Genomic DNA, 22,145 nt, shown 5'->3' with positions numbered 1-22,145 from the left:
CAGCCAGATAGGTGACGTCGAAAGCAAGCAAAGCCCGGAGCCGATAGATACCCAAGCGAAGCAGCTAAGAGACGAGGTCGAGGCGAGAAATCTTCGACGCCAAGGAGTAAACACAAGGGCAATCCAAGAGCAAGGTCGAGGGAAATGGGGTCAAAGAATCAAGGAAAACTTGACTAAGGAACACCAAGGCTCAAGCCTGAACTCCCTAACACTGAGCGAGCGGAGGGCTGACTGTGAGCAGGTGGAACTGATCTTCCACCCAATTGCACTGTCACGGCAACCAGGTGACTGACAGGTGGCCACGTCGGTTGCTGTGGTTACTCGGAAGGGTCTTTGAGCAATCCAACGTGAGCAGGCATGATAAAATAAACAAAGCCAGCAAGGGAAAGGTCAGCGCTTCGATATAACTGCAACTATGATCTCCAGTATTCTCTCTCTTATATTCTAGTTTAAAGCCCTTATTAACTCTATAACTCTACCCTGCACTTTTGGGCCTATTCATATGCTCCCTTAATTCAAAATGCCAAAAGGAAGATAATAGTAATTTCTTCTGTTTGTTTTGTATTGTGTTTATTAATCACTTCCACTCCCCAGTTTATAAATACTCCCAGTCTGTCCACAGCTCTGCGCTAATCTTCTCTTGCTCCCCTCCCTCCATCCTATCTTGACCCTTGCAACTGCCTCCCTGGCTCATTCTTCACAAATGATTTCCCCAGCCAGGTGAGGTAACACTACAATAATAAGTACACTATCCCTTTATATTCATCTGATTGTTTCCTGAATTCCTAAAATGCTGCTTTTTAACCAAAGAAAATCCCCAATAATGATTCATATTGGTAGGAACCCACTGCGTGCAATGTGTGACAACCATTATGATTGAGTGTATTTCTGATTTCTGTATAACAAAGCAATGTGTGGCTCATTATGCATAGCATTAACTGGATGATCTTTTTTGTCTACTGCAGCTCCAACAGTATGATTTGCTTAGTTTCTTCTTTACGAGGAGCCTGGAATATCGCAAGCCACCTATGCACACTGACACAATCTAGTAGTCGATTTCCTATACCTGGACCAGAAGCCACTCTTTAACATCTGGGTCATTAGGATTCACTTCCAAGTCCATTAATATCCTTACTCTCAGCACCACTCTCTTCCCTGTGGAGGAAAGGATGAAAACAGCATAGAAGACAAAAAAAGAGGCAAACCCCATTCTGAAGTAGCATTAAGTGATTCACCCTGCCTGGTCTGAGGGACAGTTATATGGTCAAGGACGTCAAAACATCACTTACAATATTACAAAAGACTGGTGCTCTGAAGGTGGCTCCAGAGTCTATCCCAGCAAGCAACAGGTGCAAGGCAGGGTTAACCCTGGCAGTAATGCCAGTCCGTCACAGGGCACACACCACAGCTCATTTTCCCAGGAGCCGATTCAAAACCTACCAGCATGTCTTCGTACTGCAGGAGAAAACCCACGCAAAGACAAGGAGAACATTCAAACTCCATGCAGACAACAGCCCAGATACTGAACCCAGAGCTCAGGCACTACGAGGCAGCAATGCTAACCACTGCACCCAGTGCACCCTGGGACCGACTCTGGGCCACCACAAGTGCGAACTGGATAAGCGGTCGTGGAATAGCAAAGTGAAGGCGACGTTCCCCGCAAGGTTACCCCCATAAGGCTGTCGAAGTGGCACCGCGATAACTTACCACTGTAGCAGAAGAAAGCGTAGGTGGTGTTGCAATTATAGTCATTCCAGGAGCCTCTCGCACTCCCCTGAAGATTCACGGCGCCACAGCTCTCGATGCCACCATAATTGTTGGGCTCGCCCACGTGCCAGGGGCGGAAAGTGGAGACGTCCCCATCGGACCACTTCCAGGGCTCGGTGAACAGTCCGATCCAGACCTCCCTGCCTCCGGCCGTAACTCTTACTAACTCATTCTCGCTCTGGCTCCTCACCCGGGTCAGGTCGGTGTAATGTTCTCTGCAAAACGTCAGGGCTTCTGTCCAGTTCTTGGCCTCAGCCACCAGGAAGTATTGATCGGCTGCGCCTTCCCCCCCTGAAGAAGTGAACCCCAGTCAGTAGTCGGGTTGAGGGTCGCGGAGCAGCCTCGGCAAGCAACAGGCAGGATACCACCTGGATGGGACGCCAGTCCACTGCACGGAGGCACAAGCACCGCATACAGTCACACCAGGGCCAAACATTCCCAGCAGCCAATTCACTCACCAGAGCGTCTTTGGACTGTGGGAGGACACTGGAGCACCTGGAGCACCCGTAACTCCGAACCAGTTAGCTCCTAAATTCACTATGACCTGTGACCCTGAGCAACCGTTATTCCCCGCCCAGCCCTCCATCAATCAACATGCAGTTTCACTGCTGACGCACACAAATATTACACCTTCTCCAGCTGTTATGAATCGCCTCTCTTCAAAGCCCGGTGTGTTTTTTTTTTGGAGATGTTATACAGATGCAGCCATTCAAAGTGCCGGAGGTAATTGATGCAAAACACCGCGGTACGTGATTGGTTGACCGACAGGGGCACTCGGTCGTAGAAAGATTTACAGTAAATGTCTTTACTGTGCCCATTTTAGCATTGAATATTTATATGGAATTTTACCACTACCACTAGGTGACTATTCATTGTTAAAAATGACTTAAATTCGATCATATTGTGATATTTTGAAATATTTATATTTAGAAATATAAATTTGTTTGGTGCGAGTGAGGTTTCATTTAATCTTTGACCCAGGGAAACGTTTCATTTTTTCAAAGAAATGTTTGTTAAAGAGAGAGTCATGGCTTCAGTGGGATTTGATCACAGACATTGTGATAGGGAAGTCAGGAGCCTAACCCACAGCGCCACCAGCAAGGTCACATGGAGAGTGTTGAAAAAGCACTACAGAAACATTATCAACAGACAATGTCAGCGTGTACTATTCTTGTGTTGCGGTACATGAATATAATTATATCGTTCTTAATTTCTTTAGATATGCGATTCCATATTATATTCCCTTTTAATCAAATTTTAAAAGTATGCTTGTTGACTCCGGTATCACGTTAGTTAAAGACTTCGATGCTTAAAATGTTTAGGGAGAAATGGAATACTGGTGTGTATGTTTTCTTTAAAGTACCGAGACCAGCCATATACTGTATGTTTAAGTTCCAAAATTAATATCGTTTATGGCCTTCACACGTGTTACAGTATGCTCCTATTCTTTTTATGCTCAGGTACTAAGATTTCCCTTAAGTGGTAAAATTAGATATGAATATTCAATACTTAAACGGGCACAGTTAAGACATTAAATATACATATACATACTGTATACAGTACAGTTTGCATACAGTAATATGTTATGTTCCTAAATCAATCTCTTTTATGAGCATGTGAAAGGTATGGTGAATCGATTCTCAAAAATTACTGTACTTTGCATGATTGGAAACAAATGTGTGATTGCGAAATGCTGTGGTGTTACTTTTACAAAAACAGTCAATGAAAAAAAGAATGTGGACCAGGGCAATACTTTGAGTTTACAGCTTGTCCAAGGTCATTCATTATTAATACTATTAGTAATATCTTCGTTAAAGACTTTGATGGCGACAGCTCAAACATGAGAGGTTGAGCTTCATTAGCTCCACCTTGCGGAAATTCCGGATACTATTATTTTTTTGCGGTATTATAGGAGAATTTACGGTAACTCGCGGTGGACTGTGTAAAGCCCACCGCAAAATAATGCGGTACCGCCCACTTGTTTTGAATGGCTGCATCTGTATATGTCAGAAAGAGCACTGTGACGTCAGAGACACCAGCCAGAGCGCCAGGATCAGCGAGCGAGACCGCGGGAGGTGTGCGGAACGCACTGCGAAGAGTTATTGATCACTTATCTATCGACAACCAATTAAATCAACTGAAGAACCGTTGAATAAACGATTAACTTCATCGACTGGTGAGTACTGATTCTTTTCCCGTTCTTGACCCCGTTTTAAATATCTAGAAAACGGTCAATACCGCCTGTATCGATCAATTACAGTACCATAGTGCGTTTAGTGTTAATAATGTTCAATCCGAAATTAAAGAATGGTTATTCAAATTATTATTTAGGAATTTAATCCTAGAACTAGAGAATTATATTCCAAGTTGATAAATTTGTTTAAGTAACAGTTAAAATGCATTTTCTATTTGTTTACAAATCATAAGTATGGTAACCACGGCGACACGCGCCAAGTCACTGTGCCCGGCTAGGTGTCTCGCCTTCATCACAAAGAGCGGTCTGACGTCACGGACAGCTACTAATAGTAATACTAGTGTATTCATGTTAAAATTTGTGAGAGTACAACTGGTAGTTTTAATATTAATGCTAGTATTCATGTTAATATTAGTGCTTATTATGGATATACTGTTAGACTATTTACACTAGTAGTCATGTTAGTTTTAGTGATATTATTACTGTTATGGAACAAGTAATAGGTTTATTCCATGCTGAAAAAAAGAAGAAAGAGAACACAACGTTTCGGCCGTGGAGCCTACTTCAGGTATCACACTCTCTCTTTCTCTCTTTCTTCTTTTTTTCAGCATGGAATAAAACCTATTACTTGTTCCTTTGCAGCCTACGCATGCTGACGCAGCTACCCACCTGAATTATTACTGTTATTATTAGTATTAGTAGTGTAGTAGTAACTTTGTGTTATAGTTAGTAATAATGATAGTGTTAGTTATAGTGATAGTGTTACTGTTGTCATATTAGTGGTATTTTTGTTAGTGTTTGTTATAGTGTAACTGTAGGTAAGAGTGTATGTAATGTCCATCAGTGTGTGAGTTTGTGTCTGTGAGTATGTGTACTGTCTATGTGTGATTCTGTAAATGTGTGCGTATCAGTGTGTGGGTGTGTATCTCTGAGTGTAGTGTCTACAGTATGTGTGTGTCTGTGAATGTGTGCTAGTTTGTATTTGAGCATGTATGTGTCTGATTGTGTGTATAAATGTGTATGGTGTTAGTCAGTATGTGTAGTGTCTGTGTGTGTGAATGTGTGTGAGTGTGTAGGTGTATACTGTATCTCTCTGTGTGTGAATGTGTTTGTAGGTGGGCTTGGGCTCCAATGTTGTGTCTGATAGAAGTGACCCATCAACAGGTGTCGAGGTCCAGAGCTGCTTGCAAATGGAATCACTTTCTAGAGTCCAGACCAATGTCTACAGAGCTGTGAGTGCTCTGTTTTTATCACTATTAGTAGTAATGACAGCAGTAATAGTAGCAGGAGTATTAGTATCAGAATTACCATTAGAATCTGAAGTCATGGTCGTAGTAGTAATGGTAGTAGTGGTATTAGCAGTTGTGTCAGTGGCAGCAGTATTAGTAGCAGTAACAGTACTATTAGTAGCTTTAGTAACATTAGTAGTAGCAGTAGGAGTAGCTGTAAAATTGTATTAGTTGCAGTTGTGTCAGTGGCAGCAGTAGTAGTAGCTGTAGTAGCAGTATTACACTAGAACCATGTGTTACGATCCCTGCATCCCGGCAACGAAAGAGGCAGAAGAAGGCGTAGTCTTAGTTCATTAGTCTACCTATCACTGTACGCTTTCACCACCACACCTCCATCTCATCTTGTATTTAAACACTAGTCTTTCCCTACCTCCTCGCTCAGTATTGGTTTTCCTTTCGAGCTACTTAGTTGCGCTACGCCTTCTACCTCTTCGTACTGTTCTGGTTCTGACTTTGGTTTCTCCACTTTTACTACATTTTTTGGATTACGGCTCGGCTTCGGTTGCTCTTTCTCAGTTTGGATCTCTGGCTTCCCCTGGACTCTCGGCTCTCTCCTTCGTCTCATCTATCCACCAGGGCCGCTGGTCTGCCCAGGATTATGCCATAAACTTTCGAGTAGCAGCAGCAGAGACTCACTGGGAGGATGAGGTCCTAATTTTTCTTTTTCTGCAAGGGTTATGTGAAGAAATAAAGGATCACCTGGTAACTATACCACAGTTGGGCAGAACTTTGGAGGAAGTAATTTCCCAGGTGTTGGAATTAGAGTTTAGAATTTGTCAGAGGAATATAGAAAGATCTCAGACACAGATACTAGAGGTTCCTCGGCCACCACCTACCAACACTCTAGACTCGGAATAATCTATGGAAATTGCCCGCACCCGGTTAACTCCAGAAGAAAGAGAGAGATGCAGACGAGAGGGCCACTATATGTTCTGTGGAAAATTAGGACACTTTAAAGCTGACTGCCCTGCTTTACATTCGTCTTTGAGGCGCCTCCCTACTACTCAAGATCCTGTGGTGAGTGAGTTAACTCAATCCTCTAAGTTTTCCTCAGGATTTTCTATTATGTCTACACTGTTTTGGGGTAATAAACAGACGCCACTTCTTGCTTTTATTGACTCGGGGGCAGCAGGGAACTTCATCGACGCCTCCTTAGCTCAAGCTTGGAAATTACCCCTGACCCAGGTGACTCCTCCTCTTCATGGACAATCTATTGATGGTTCCCCAGTGTCTCCAGGACTTATAAGATGGCAAACTGAATTAATAAGATTTTTTAATAAGGTTTTATCTCCTCGAGACCCCATCACATCCCCTTGTACTAAGCTTTCCCTGGCTCCAACAGAATGACCCTAACATTTCATGGTCCCGTAGAGAAATTTTAACTTGGGGACCCCAATGTATTGGTAGTTGCTGTCGTCTGCAAGGTTGTAAGAGTTGCACTCATGGAAACGCCCCCTTCTGGTGTTCCTACGATACCCCCCCCAATATTCTGATCTACAGGAAGCCTTCAATGAGCAAGAGGCCTTGGCTCTCCCACCCCACCGACATTATGACTGTGCCATCGACCTTTTGCCAGGAACTATTCCTCCTAAAGGTCGTATATTCCACTCTCCAATATGGAATCCGAGGCCCTGAAAATATATATACCAGATTCTCTGAAGGCTGGAATTATACGCCCATCCACTTCTCCTGCTTGTGCCAGTTTTTTTTGTGGAAAAGAAGGATGGTTGGCTCCGTCCCTGTATTGATTATAGTGGCCTTAATGAGATCACTATTAAGAACCGGTACCCTTTGCCCATAATTCCGGCAGCGCTTGAGTCCGTGCATGGGGCCAAGATCTTCATCAAACTGGATCTACGAGGGGCTTATAATTTAATCCGTATTCGGGAAGGGGACGAGTGGAAGACAGCATTCATGACAACCCATGGACATTATGAATATTTGGTCATGCCTTTTTGTTTGGTAAATGCCCCAGCAGTGTTTCAAACCTTTATTAATGATATTTTTTGTGATCTGCTACTGTAGCGGCGAGGCTTATTAATAAGAAAGAATTAAGTGTTCTGAGCCTTCCCAAATGAGGCCCCATTTCTCTGTTCATCTCTGTGGTGCAGCCACAGAGAGACCATTCATGCAGGGTGATTTAAGGTCCTAGGGCAGCTCCCAAAGGGAGCTAAGCCTGGCTATCATGATCAATGGTCATCCATTGGCACCTATCTGTCTAGGGAGTGTCAGATGGACATCTGGACTGCATTCCTAAGTGTCAGGAGTAAGTGACTCATATCTCACCTTGATCAACCAATCAGGGACTGGTAGGGCCGAGTAACCCACGTGGGACTCTGATGCCCATGGAACTTTCAACCAATCAATAAGCTGAAGTTCCTCCAGGTAAAAACAGGCAACACAGAGAGCCTGGGAGATTCAACAAGAAAGGGAAGATTCAGAGGAGATTCAGTAAGATTCTGGAGAGGATTCTGTGGACTGTTCTAAAGGGAATTCAAAGGAGAATTCCAGGGCAGGACAGCCCAGGAGCAGAAGGCTCCCAAGGGCAGGACATTCTCGCAGAGCGCCTCCTGACCATCCTGAGACTCAGCCCGGACAACCACGGAACGGCCAGTGTGTCCGAGTGCCAGAACTTTCCTTTGTTCTAAGAGTGTAGAGTGGAGGTTGCCAGAGAGTAACCAGCAGCAGGCCTCGTGAACAGGTCGGAACTGTGGACAGCTGAATCACTATTCAGAACTAGCTCTTCATCAGGAACGAACCGGTCCTCTTCCTGACTTGCTGGGACCCACAGTCATCTTTTCTCCTGTGCACAAACTTTGCTAGTTAAAGCCAACAGTGAGCATCAGCAGCGCACCGTCGCAAGCCGCACAGCACAGCCTGGCACCGAGCCAGAGAGCGCGGATTGGACAGCAACAAGCCTGCAACTGTTTCTTTGTGCCCGCAGGAGATCTGAATTCCCAAAGATTGGATGAGTATTCAACTTCAATGCATTACAGCTCGAGAATTCAATTGTTATCCCAACCAGTTGATATCAATTTAATTCCTAAGAGTTATGTACTTGTTTCGAGTATCTAATGTAGAAGTTATAACCAAGTTCATTTATGAAACGGTCTTAATGAATGATATACTGAACGTATGTCCTATTGATATGTGTAACACTTTGTAACTGATTGAATATATACCTTTTGTATTCTGATAACCCTCTCGATAAGATCTGTTAGGTTTATATGCATATTCTATGTATTAATAAATGTATCCTCGTGTATTAGTACCTGTGTGTGTGCGTTGTTTGAGTTATGTCGCATGGTTGGATTCTAAAGCCATCAAAAGAATCAACTTTGTGATTTACTGCTACAATTAATAATTGTCTCAGTAAATGCCCAAACCCTACAGAACTGGTGCCTTCAGAGAGCCACTATGATTACATATTTGGCGTCCCTGAGCCGGTTTTCTTACACTACAAAGGTTTGTCTTGGTATACCTTGATGACATTCTAATTTTCTCTAATACCTTCCAGGATCATGTTCTCCATGTCAGAGAAGTTCTCTCCCGACTCATAAAGAATAAACTTTATGTCAAACTGGAGAAGTGCACTTTTAATGCTTCTAGGATTCACTTTTTAGGTTACATCATCTCTCCAGAAGGGGTGAAAATGGACTCAAGTAAAGTCTCCGCAATTACTGATTGGCCCACACCCAAGAACCTTAAACACATGCAACGGTTTCTTGATTTTGCCAACTTCTATAGGAGGTTTATTTGAAACTTCAGCTCGGTGGTTGCTCCCATAACCTGTTTAACTCGCAAAGGACCCAGACAAGGTAAATGGACCCCTCAAGCAGAAGAGGCATTTCAGGACATGAAACACCTGTTCACTACTGCCCTCATCCTGAAACACCCTGATCCTTCTTTGCCTTTTGTTGTTGAGGTGGACGCTTCTGGCCATGGTGTGGGCGCTGTTCTCTCTCAACGTCATGGAGAAAAACAAATTCTTCACCCCTGCGCCTTCTAAGAAGTTATTCCCTGCACAGATGAACTATGATGTTGGTAACCGTGAGCTTCTGGCTATTAAGTTAGCATTGGAGGAATGGAGACACTGGCTGGAGGGAGCTCATCATCCATTCTTGATATACACAGATCACAAAAACTTGGAGTATTTACAATCGGCCAAACGTCTATGTCCTCGCCAGGCCAGATGGTCCCTCTTTTTCTCCAGATTTAATTTCCTTATCACCTACACTCCAGGCTCTAAGAACATCAAAGCTGATGCTCTCTCACAGATCCACGACCCCCCTGAGGCTGAACTGCTTCCCGAACCCATCATCCCTTCTGGTAAATTCCTGGCAGCTGTCAGATGGGACATAGAAGTTGTAGCTAGACGCGCCTTGGCTGGACAAACTGTACCTCCTCAGTGCCCTCCGGACAAGTTATTTGTCTCAACCCCAGTCAGATCTTCTGTCTTCTGTCTTCTGACGTACCTTGGATTTCATCTCTAGAGACTTCTGGTGGCCAACCATGGTTAAAGTTGTCAAGGAGTATGTCCAGGCCTGTTCTATCTGTTCCCGAATTAAGTCTTCTCGGATGAGGGCGGCAGGCCCTCTTCAACCCTTACCTATCCCCAACCGTCCTTGGACCCACCTCTCAGTTGATTTTATTATTGACATTCCACCAAGCCAAGGATACACGACAGTCATGACAGTAGTAGATCGTTTCTCTAAATCTGCCCATTTTATTCCCCTACCTTCCTTGCCTTCGGCTAGGGAACTAGCAGACCTGTTCGTACTGCATATCTTCCGTCTTCATGGCATCCCTAAAGACATTGTTTCCGATAGGGGCCCCCAGTTTATTTCACAATTTTGGAAGGCCTTCTGTAAGTCACTGGGAGCCCCAGTTTCGCTTACTTCAGCTTACCACCCTCAGGCCAACGGTCAAACTGAGCGTATGAATCAAGAGCTGCTAACCTACTTAAGGGCATATATCTCATCTACCCAAGAAGTGGATCACTGGCTTCCCCTGGACTCTCAGCTCTCTCCTTCGTCTACGGTATTTGGATCACGACTTGTCTCTATCGGCTCCTGCAAGTGGCTTCATTACTTGGTTTTGGTTTCACTGGCCGAATCCTTAACAGAATACTGAGCCACTTAACATGGACCCAGCAGAACAAGAGGAATTTCGCTCGGTTTTGGATCAATACTGGCAAGCCTTACTCCAGTTACAGGCTTCAGTCCAACAGATTTCACCGCACCTGTCGGCAGTGCCGCCTACCAGTAATAGTGAAAGTAACGCTGGAGCTGCCGCTTCGGCTCCGCCCCCGCCAGCTTCTACACCCGCTCCTCGACCTCTTCCACTTACACCACCTGACAGGTTTGACGGCAACCCTACGAGATGTCGGGGTTTCTTAGCACAGTGTGCGCTGGTTTTCAGGCTCCATCCGGAAACTTTTTTTTTCTCCTCAAGACAAGATTGCCTTCGTACATTAGTTTCTCTGTTAACTGGCTGTGCTCTGGATTGGGCAACTGTCCTACTAGATCGCAGGGCTCCTGAGGTACAGGACTATGATCTCTTTTTAGAGAAATTTAAGGGTTTTTTTTGTCGTTCCTCAGCTGGACAAGACTCCTACCGCCTCTCATCTATCCGCCAGGGCCGCAGGTCTGCACAGGATTATGCCATAGACTTTAGAGTAGCAGCAGCAGAGACTCACTGGGAGGATGAGGTCCTAATTTTTCTTTTTCTGCAAGGGTTATGTGAAGAAATAATCACCTGGTAACACCTCCGTCTCATCTTGTATTTAAGCACTAGTCTTTCCCTACCTCCTCGCTCAGTATTGGTTGGCCTTTCGAGCTACTTAGTTGCGTTACGCCTTCTACCTCTTCGTACTATTCAGGTTCCGACTTTGGTTTCTCCCCTCTTACTACGTTTTTTGGATTACGGCTCGGCTTCGGTTGCTCTCTCTCAGTTTGGATCTCTGGCTTCGTCTACGGTATTTGGAGCACGACTTGTCTCTATCGGCTCCTGCAAGTGGGTTCATTACTTGGTTTCGGTTTCACTGGCCAAATCCTTAACAAGTAGCTAAATACACAGGTCACACTGCTCCAGTTGAGGCTCAAACTCACAACCTCAGCATGACTCTGCTGTGCATTGCTGTATAAGCACCGCGCGCTGACCGACTGCGCCACTGGAGCTGTTTAACACCCTCTCCTCATACAGACTGACGCTGCAGAAACACAGGCTGCAAACGGGGTTTCAGTTGTGGATCCATCTCCACATGGGGGAAAGGGACAGTAAAATAGCAAGGAAAATACAAGAGAAGAAACTGAAAGAATTGTGCTCACTGCAAAGTAGAAAGGAAAGAGGTGGCTGGATACGTAAAACAACTCCGCAGATAATTTGTAACGACATTCTTTGGTGACAATCAGCGGTCGGATTTCTCTTCAGGTCCAGCTCTGCAGTTTGAACGTACATTCTCCGAGATTGGTTAGTTATATGTGATCAGCTGATATTAAATAGGACTAATAAGAATCAATACAATTGATGTCTGGCAAAGGCAAATAACCTTTGTACATGATCTGGAATGTGACTGGTTAAATTTAAGCAAAGTTGCTACCCCCTTTATAAAGGGTGTGCACACTTATACAACCAAGACATTGAAAGTTTTTTTTTTATTATTGTTCCAAAAAATGTTCCATTTGTTTTCTTTCTTAAATGTTGTTGATTAAAAGATCTTATTAAATGCGAAAAAATCTGATTGTGAAAAGGTCAAATTCTTAGTGAAAAAATCAGTAATGTGAGGAAAGATGAATTGTGGGAGCCCCTTGACTCCTCGTGTCGTTCTGTATTTCTCGCTCATTCTACTGGGAGTTGTGCCGTTGCTTCTGGATAAAGTCTGTCAGTGGTCATTCCAGATGGGTCAGGTATGACTGCACTTCGGCACAAGAAGAGACATGTGATTTGCGAGGATCCCGGCAGTGTCTTCGTTTTTTTCTAGAGCCCAGATAGCTCAGTTGGTAGAGCATCAGACTTTTAATCTGAGGGTCCAGGGTTCAAGTCCCTGTTTGGGCGGTTGTGCTTTTCTTCAATCTATTGTGAATGTCATTCTAAATCGTCTTTTATCTTTCCCTCTTCTAGCTGTACTGTGGTTATTTTAAATGTTCATCACTTGTATTTTCTTTAGTGTTTCCTTTCACAAACCGAAAATGTTCAAGGTGATCTTCTCACCACACTCCACATAGATAAATTAAAAGAAATCACAGAAGAGTAAAGGACACGCAGCGAGGAGCTCCCGCAGTGAGTACTCTTGAATACGACAAGAGGAAAGGCACACTGCACATCTGCGGAACATCGCAAAGTAATTTTTTTTATGAAAGGTTCAAGGAAACCTGAATATGTTTGCTAGAAGTATTTCAGAATCACAGTCAAATCGAGTAAGATTGCTGCACAGATCTGACGTGTGAATTTAGAATACTGTTTGTGCGTTGTATAAAATACGCTGTTCAAAGCTTTTAAAAAACTACAGAGATACGTTTCGGAATGCGTCTTCCTGTAAAAATAAAATCTCTACACGGGTGCTATAAGCAGAGTCTGAAGCCTGCTTAACAGAAGAACTATATTCAGAGGGCCAAAGAAGTGAATATTTCACCAAGCGAGAGAAAGCATCTCAGAAAAAGGAGGTGCAGTCTCTTCCATGCAGAATAACACCACAAAGTCAGACTACAAGTGCTGAAAAGCTGCTATCAAGGGTAACCCGGCCGAGCGCTCTAAGGAGCTGGATTAAAGCTCCGTCTCTTCGAAGGCATGAGTCGGAATCCCACTGCTGCCCAGTATCTCCTTGTTAAGAATCATGGTTTTGTTGTTGTAGATTCTGCGCGATTAAATCAGTTTCAATAGAATTAATTTGAACAGTCATATTTGTTTTATTCCTCCTACCATGGCAATTTGTGCTCAAAGATTTAACTTTTTTATATTTTAAAAAACATGCTAGCCTTAATGGGAAAGTAAGCGGCACTGCAGGCGTGGTGGCCAAGTGCTAAGACTTCGGTATCAATAAGGTCAATAATCTGTTAAACATTTTATGCCATTTTTTCCATAAATGATGTTCACGTTGGAACAGTGAGAAAGGCGTGCCTGGATGCGCTTGAACCATCACCTTATTATCATTTGAGTCCCACCCTGACCGCACTAAGCAATTGTACCACAGAGACTCCAACAAGTCAGTTTTCTCCATTTGCAGTTTTGGGTAAAAAATAATCTGCACTTTTAAGCAAGTATTGTATTTCAAATTTGGCAAATTTCTTGAAAAACGTTGTTTCAGAGAGAAGCTGAGTAGACAGGAATAGCCCAGTCAGTAGAATATCGAGCTTTTTATCTCTAGGTCCCTAGTCAGGTGACTGTTTTTCTTGCAACTACTGTGAACCTGCGAAATAGATGGTCTTTTGTCCCTCAGTATAACATAGAAGTTGTTCTATTAATGTTTAAAATGTTCAATATTTTTCATGCTCTTAAGCACTTTCTGTCACAAAGTTTATAGTGTTCTTGGTGCTGTGCTGCACGTAGATAATATAGACGAGAGCACAGATAACAATACAGGACAAGCAGTGAGGAGCTCACGTAGCTTTCAACTCAGTGCAGAGTCCAGAGGGAGGCCTAGGTCGCTGAACGATCAACAGGTATCTAATAATGACATTCACAAAGGTGACAATACGTTTTTTTCAACATATCCTTACATTTACTCATACAGCACAATGTATTTTCTGTACCCTCAAATCCCCAATGTAACTACTTTCTCCTGAGAAACACAAGTATAGAGTGAAATCACAATAAATTATACAACAAATCTATTCAAATGCCCAGATATGACAGAACACACCCCTTTAAATATGTATTTCCTTCATTTCAGTTTTCTTCCCTCCCCAGGATACCTGAAAATTCACTATCGCATATTAAAGGCTGTACATGTAATACATCTACTAATAAAGATGGACATTAAAGTTAATTATTTAAAAAATACACTTTTCATTAAGACATGTATTGACAAAATTATTGTGAATAGTTGTGGTGTCTGGAAAGCAATTTTTGTTAAATATAACAATTTTCAAGCGAGTGGTGCATAAGCTTGTTATTTAGTGACTTAATTATTTCCACTGCATTCACAACAGTTCTAATGTGTTTGCTTGTTCCGCATAGCCTGCTACTGAGTTGTTTTCAGAACTGAAACCTATAAGAACATTATTTAAGATGCACCATGGCCCAGAATCGTTCATTGGGACTAGGATTAATATCAACTGAAAGTACTCCAAAATAAAATATTTAACCTGAATATTAAAAGAGTAGGAAAGTATTAAAACAACACCATAACGTCTTAACTTCCAAATCTTCTTCCAGGTTCAGGCCATGTACAGTAAAATGACATAATCAGTTGAGTCATGCCGAGGCTGAAAGTTTAAGCCTCACCTGGAGCAGCCTTGTTTTCTGTCTTGACAAAAAAAGTGTTTTGTTCCACAACGGCGTGAAATGATCATGTCTTTCACTCTACTTCTCTCTTGTAGTAAAGCAGATCTTGCTAGGTGAGCATTTGCTCCGGTAAATTAGGTCACTTTTCATGTTAACTCACTTCTTCTAAACACATTTCCTTGTGTATGTTTTCTCCATGAAAAAAAGACATTTTCCCTTACATGATTTCTCGTTTTGTTTCATCAAAGAGTACAGAAAGAAGAAAGAAAGGAAAAGTGTGGTAAATGAACTCTGCCGTCTGTGGGAGATGTCAAGCGCATTGGACATGAAAAGTGCCCAATAAAAGCCATTTCTCTTCGTTTCTCTTACAGTCAGGGCTCCTGTTCCGTGTAAAGGAGGCAGCTTGCTCAGCCAGCAGACTCAGGGCTTACTGAACGCAGGTGTCTCAGAGTGGTGTGTCCAAGCGGCTGTAAAAGAGGAGAATTCTGCTGGCGCTGTAGCTTAGTTGCTTTAAGTATCTGTCTCGTTAACTGGAGATCCTGGCTCCACATCCCAGCTGTGCCCTTCTTCCTGTCTTTTTGTGCAGAAAGTACCATTTTGGACAACCGCATAGGGCTTGATTTAGTTTAATGCATTAATGCATTTCCTTTCTGCAACAACTTGTTTTTCAAGAAATTCATACAGCTTGTGAAAAATGAAATTTAATTCTTGGCTATCAGAGCAGTAGGAATATTGCCGACTGGCAAGAAAATGCAAGCAATGTTTATTTTCTTACCAGAAAGGTGCGAATGGAGCAGAGCCTTTCTCATCAGTCTCTGTGGTGCAACCGGCAAGCGTGTTTGGCGGTTAACTGAAAGGTTGGTGGTTCAAAACCACCCAGGGACGATCTTCTTCTTCTTATTATTATTATTATTATTGTCAATGTAAACACTGTCTCCACAAAAGCCGAACCTTTAACCCTCTTTATATTTGCCGAAAATGCGAGTCTTTTGCCCGTGTCCAACAACAACACTTGAGACCAGGGAAGTCCAATAGTGATCAACACCGCAACTCCCCAGAAATCCATATTCACCCATGGAAAAGTATCTTTGAAGGGCTGGCGGGATATATCATTTATACTCCTGTTGTATCCTCTGCTAAAATAGTTTAGAAATACAATGCGGATTTGTTTGAGAATTTGACAAGCATTGTTGCGTTAGCACTGTGAAGTTGGATGTTGATATTTTGATATATTTACCTTAATTTTAACATAAATGCTGTTCAATCTATGCTATACAATCAATCACAGGTATATTTTGAGTCTCGTACTGATCGTCCTGTGGATCCAAAAGAAAATTTTAAAGCTGATACACTTTCGATTGTAATTTGCATCTAGCTACAGATGCAGCCATTCAAAATGCGCGGTAAAAACCCGCGGTACGGTAACCTACCCACAAGCCACCGCGGGGCACCGGAGCATACCGCAGGGCAAGTGATTGGCTGGCCAAAATGACCGACAGGGGCACTCGTGGTGCATTGGTTGGTAGTGCAAAGATTGAATCATTTAATGTCTTTACTGTGCACATTTTAATCCGCTTAGTTTTGAATATTTATATGGATTTTACCACTAAAGGGAAATTTTAGTAGCTGAGCATAAAAAGAAGAGGAGCATAACGCATCTGAAGGTCATAAACGATATTAATTTAAAACATTACTGTATGTATGTAAACTGTACTGTGTATGGCTGGTCTTGGTAGTTTAAAGAAAAAATACACACCAGTCTTCCATTTCTCCCTAAACATTTTAAGCATGAAAGTTTTATGAAACGGTACCCAAATATGCGATTGCTGTATAGAATGAATTTTAATTAAAAAAAAATATTTAACACGAACATTAAGCTGTTTACATCTTCCGCCTGAGAACAGTTACCCGTTGCTACCCAACGCAGAATGGTGATTGGCTGACACCATCTGACACCCCTCTGATTGGAGAAAAAAGACGTGCTGGTTTGCTATACCAGGAAGAGGATTTCTTTCAATTCTAAACGTGTATTTTAAAAGTTTAAGAAATAAAAACCTTACAGGGTACACAGATTTCTAAACTGATCAGGATCGTTATCTTTGTCTTATGCATAATAATGTTCACCGCTCTGTCCAGCAAATTAATAATAAACTTTATTTTATATAGCTTTTTAAACGAATAAGTAATTAGATTGCTCATAAACCTAATCACTTGCTTTTTCTTTTTATTTAGGCTCAGATTTCAACTATAGATCGTATTATTAATAACCATAATAACAACCAACCAACAAAAACAACCATATAAACATAATACCAACCAAAAACATAGATAACAACCACAATACAAAATCAAATAATCAAACCATTTTACACTCGCAAGTCCTCCAATTATCATAATCCCGCCCCTTATGCAAAACCAAACCTTCCTCCCATCCCAGTTTATCCTGTTTATCATAAACAAAATCCACCTCAATTTTCAACATAAAGCATTACACAAAATCAATACCTCAACACTCCATACTCAACAACGATAATTCACAAACAGCCAGAACATGTAACTACACATTCCCAAACATACCTACTTTCCATAGCCCCGCCCCTTATGCAAAACCAACATCCCTCCCCTGTTCTCTCTCTCCCCTGGCGGTTGTAATTGTTTTTATTTTCAAATAAATTTTAGCAAAGTCATGTATTTTAAAAATCTTAAGATTTTTCTATATATGTCTTTATTTAGTGGTTTCATTAGTGACAAAGGCTAAACTTTCTTGGAAAAATGTCTTTTATGTAAACTATGTTTGCTATTAATTCATTCAGGGCTAAAATATGTTCATTGTCTTCTAATGAAAGAAGGGTTCCTTTCGCCGTAGTCGGGAGCCTAGCCTTTAACTAGTAAGTACTGTATTTACTGGGTTTTTGAGGGGGGGGGGGTGTCTTTCGCTGGAAATCTCGCCTCCTACTTTGAAAATACCCGTGAAACCGGTTCAATTCGTCACAGCCAGCACTCCTGCAGAGAGTTGGGTTGTACTTGCAGTGTATACAGTACACGCGTTATGCTCTTCGTTAATGTCTGTGAAGTTTTATTTAATCTCTGAGCCATACTGATTCTTCTGGAAGCCAGTTTCCGCCAGGGAGTAAAAAAAAAAACACACTATGGTATTCTCTCCAATGCAGTGCAGTTAAAAACATACCTCTGATGCTGCTCCTAAATGAATATCGTTTATGACCATCAGAAGCTTTATGCTCCTTTTCTTTTTCCAGTGGATTGAACAGGGAGAGGCATTTCATGATGTACTTTTCACTGATGAAACAACAGTGGCTCTGGAACAGTTTTCAACCAAGTCGTTTTATAAAAAGGGGAGATATGTACACGTTACTGAAGCTAAAAGTTTAGCCTTTGTCGCTAATGTAAACACTAAATAAAGACATATAGAAATCCCTACGTTACAGACTGTATATGGCTGGTATTGGTAGTTTAAAGAAAAAATACACACCAGTATTCCACTTTCTCCCTAAACATTTTTAGGATCAGAGTCTTACATGTGGTTATTTCGAAAACGTTTGTACGTGCTCCTTCTTACCATGTTACTGTTTACCGTTACTGACCATATTAAGTTTAAGTACGCTGGGCAAACGTTCCGAGGTCAAATTCTTCCAGCACGGGGGTACCTTTAAAGCGGAGACGACGGCACCGAAATTTTTTGGCGCGCCTTCTCTTTAAAGCCCTGGCCAAATATGAAGACAGTACGTACAGTTATAATTCAAACTGAATTAAAAACTACACATCCCAGTTACCATGGTGGTGCTTGTGATCATTGCGTTTAACCAACGAAACAGGGCGAAAAATCAGTCACATGACTTTGGGGCAGAGTTTCGAAAGCTTAACCTATCAGCAACAAAGCGAAATTTACACGATAGGCTACCTCAAACTGTCAGTTACACGACTGCGTATGTCGCTTAAGCCACTCCTATTTGGCATTTTAGTTATGGAGGCGAGAAGACGCCCCCCCCCCCCCCCCCTCTGGGTGCCTGATTTGCCGCCATCTTTAACCGCTTCGTGTCGAAATCGCAGTAGCTACGCGTACGAAATAAAGTTCATCCCAGCTACAAAACATATATATTTTTGTGGTAAGAGGGAGCAAAACATCAGTATTTACTGCTATTAATTAGTGTATGATTTATAGTTGAAATCTGAGCCTAAAAATAAAGTTAAAATCTCGACAAAGCAATGTAGGAAATACAGAGAAAATAAATCCTTTCTGACATCTAAAATCAGTTTCGATCAAGGTCTCTAAAACGAACAAGAAAAAGAGGATTTTCGGAGGGCAATTACGCTGTATTTATATAGAATAAGTGATTTATGAGCAATCTAATTTCTTGTTCGTTTAAAACAGTGAAATGTCAGCTGCAAAAGATCGCACCAGAAACAGCACTCTCTCTGCCTGTCATAGACGTTCAGGAAAGGCTGAATGAAGTCATGGTGATCAATAATAACAGTTGTAGGACAAGAAACAAAAGATAGTGAAAACTTAAGATTTTTAAGGCTAAAACTCAAATTCATTCTACAAATTAAGGCAAATGAAAATTCAGGACGTTAAAGTGCTAGAGGTGTAAAAAAATACAAAAATGCACATGAGCAAAACGTTTTAGAAATGGAGCAAACAGAATAAAAGCCATGCCTATAGTGCAGAAGAGGGATGCAGGAACACTTGCTTAGATATACAAAAAAATCACAAAAAGGTCTATGTTACAAAAGAACATGTAAACATGTACATCAATTTCCCTTCGCGATCAATAGTCTTATCTATAAACATGAAACAGAGTGAGGAATCAGAAATTAGCATGCATAAAAAACAGCAATTCTGTCAGTGAGCCCTAAATGAATTAATAGCAACTATGGTTTCATGGAGGGCTTCTCAGATAGTTGGGCATTTAGGTAAACTGCCAGGTGAAAGGACTTGTAAACATATTTTGTTAAAGCAAGTCAGTTTTTTCCGCAACACATAAAAGACATTTTTCCAAGAAAGTTTAGCCTTTGTCACTAATGAAACCACTAAATAAAGACATAAATATAGAAATCTTAAGATTTGTTTTATTTAATGTTGGTAGCAGGATGAACTGTCAGGTTGAGCTAAGTGTATATTGTGTCGCAGGGTTGCTGCAAGATGTTAACAGTGAAAAGGGTATTTAGAAATGAGTTATTTCAAGATGAAAATTTTCAGAATAATTGCAAATCTAGCAGGATAGAGAAAGCACAGAAAACTGGCAGTTAGATTGATCAGATTAGTATGAAAAGTCATTTAGCAAAGGGAATGAGAAGAGTGACAAACTAGTATACTTTAGATCTTTTTTTCTGAACCAGGGAAAATCTGATCATGTTTCCCTATAACAATAATAAAAAACTTTATTTTATATATTACCATTAAAGGTGGCATCTCAAAGCAATATGGTAGATGTAAAAACAGATAAAAGGACCACAGATTACAAAGTAAATACATATAAGAAAGACAAGCAGTTAGAGGTGCGACCAAAATTAGAAAATGAAGCAGATACAGACACTAAGTCTTCTGAAAAGAAAGGTTCTGAGGTTAGATTTAAATGCACTCAGGGTACGTGACTGATATCACTGGGAATACAAATTGAGAGCTCTGGGGTGCAGCTGGAGAAGACCCTGTCACCCACAGAATGTAGATGTTCTTGAGGACAGCTAGAAGACCAGAGTCAGACAGACAAAGGTGGGGGAGTAGACAGATAATAAGCCATATACTGTAGGTACAGAATGAGGATGAGGAATTTGAAGTTGACTCGAAACCTGATAGGTAACCAGTGCAAGGACTTGAAAACAGGTGTAATGCATCCCTGATAGGATTCTCGCTGTCATATTCTGAACATATTGAAGATTGATCAGTGTGGATTTAATTTCCCCAGTGAACAGGATGTGCATTTATTAATTCTAGGAAAAAAAAGCCTTTCTTAATTTCTCTAGTTCTTAGTTTCTCTAGTTCCCTTTAAAATAAACTATTATCCCACAATGCAGAGTATTAAATGGCCAGTATTTACACATGATATTTGTGATTTAAAGAAATTAACACAAGCAGCTTTTGGGGATTTAAGTGTTGGCTGAGTTATTGCAGGATAAAAGACTAGAGATGTTGGTAAGAAGAAGATAATTTTGGGAAAGCTAAGGAATACACTGATAACAAGAACACTTCCTAATGGGGTTAGGCATACTTTTGATGAAGATGATGAAGTTAACAGACTATATGTTTACATAGATACTGAAATGAGGATTGTATTTTAGATTTTGTGCAGTTACTAGTATTGAACTTTGTGTTGGATGCACATGAATTGAAGGAATGGGCAAACATAGCTGATGCGGATCCACAGAGCCAGCATATTAAGATGTTTATAATTAGAGGTAATTTGTTTAAATAACTAGGTATGGATACTGATGTGCAAGAGAGGTGGAAAGGCCAGCACTATAAAATATTTTATTCTCAGTGAGATGCTGCCATTTCATAGTGGGTTTCTAACACTGTGTATAGTCCATCTATTTCTAATCTCTTTATCCAGTACTGAGGATTTGGAGCCTATCCCAGTAAGCAACGGACACAAGGCAGAATACACCCTGGACATAGCGCCAGTCCATCACAGGACAGACAGACACAAACACACACACCAGGGCCAGTTTTCCCATAAACCAATTAACTTACCAGTATGTTTTGGAGTGCGAGAGGGAGTCATATCACACATACGGAGAAAAACCATGTAACCCAGAGAGAACATGCAAACCCCACACACACAGGATGGCAGGAATTGAATCTAGGACCCCAGTGCTCCAAGATAGCAATGCTAACCACTTTGCCACCATTATAAATGGATGGATATCTTAGTTATCTTTCTAGTTCACAGGTTTGCATGCATAATTTAATTTTGAAAGGCGCTGAGACATCAGGTACTACTGTTGTATTTATGAAAAAGAAACAAAACAAAAAACATGCTAACAACTGTGCCATCCTACTCCTTAGTTAATACATTTTATTATTCATAAACAGTTAACATTGTTAGCAAAATATTTTGAATTATATTTAACCCTATTTTTTCTTTAGTTTTGTATTTAACGTATTATATGATAGTCAGACTTAATGTATATTTGAACAATGAAAATATATTTTTACAAGATTTTACATTAAGCACTTAAAATTAATATGGTTAATAATAGTAAACTGTAACATGCTGTAACAAGATCGGTTAAACTGCTAAGAAAATCCTTTCAGAGAAAATGTTTCAGGTGTGAAGAACAAACCTGTTCCCACACACCCTGCCCCCACTACCATTAGAATATACACAAACATTTTAGCGTTTCATTCTGAGCAGAAGACCCTCACACCTGAAGAGTGCTGGCTGTGACGAATTAAACCGGTTTTACAGATTTCAATCACAGATTGGGAATCA

At 41.3% G+C, this 22,145-nt stretch overlaps 1 non-coding gene across 1 annotated transcript; it reads left to right on the top strand.

The window, feature by feature from the left end:
• The first annotated feature begins 12,233 nt into the window (after window positions 1-12,233).
• trnak-uuu (transfer RNA lysine (anticodon UUU)) lies at window positions 12,234-12,306 on the top strand. Its single transcript has one exon. It is a non-coding gene; the product is annotated as a tRNA-Lys (tRNA).
• The last annotated feature ends 9,839 nt before the right edge of the window (window positions 12,307-22,145 follow it).

The sequence above is a fragment of the Lepisosteus platostomus genome, chromosome 5, assembly GCF_059453375.1.
Source record: "Lepisosteus platostomus isolate fLepPlt1 chromosome 5, fLepPlt1.hap1, whole genome shotgun sequence".
In the NCBI taxonomy this organism is placed as follows: Eukaryota; Metazoa; Chordata; class Actinopteri; order Semionotiformes; family Lepisosteidae; genus Lepisosteus; species Lepisosteus platostomus.
The sequence above is the reverse complement of the archived record's forward strand: the minus strand, read 5'-3'. Positions and strand labels throughout refer to the sequence as shown.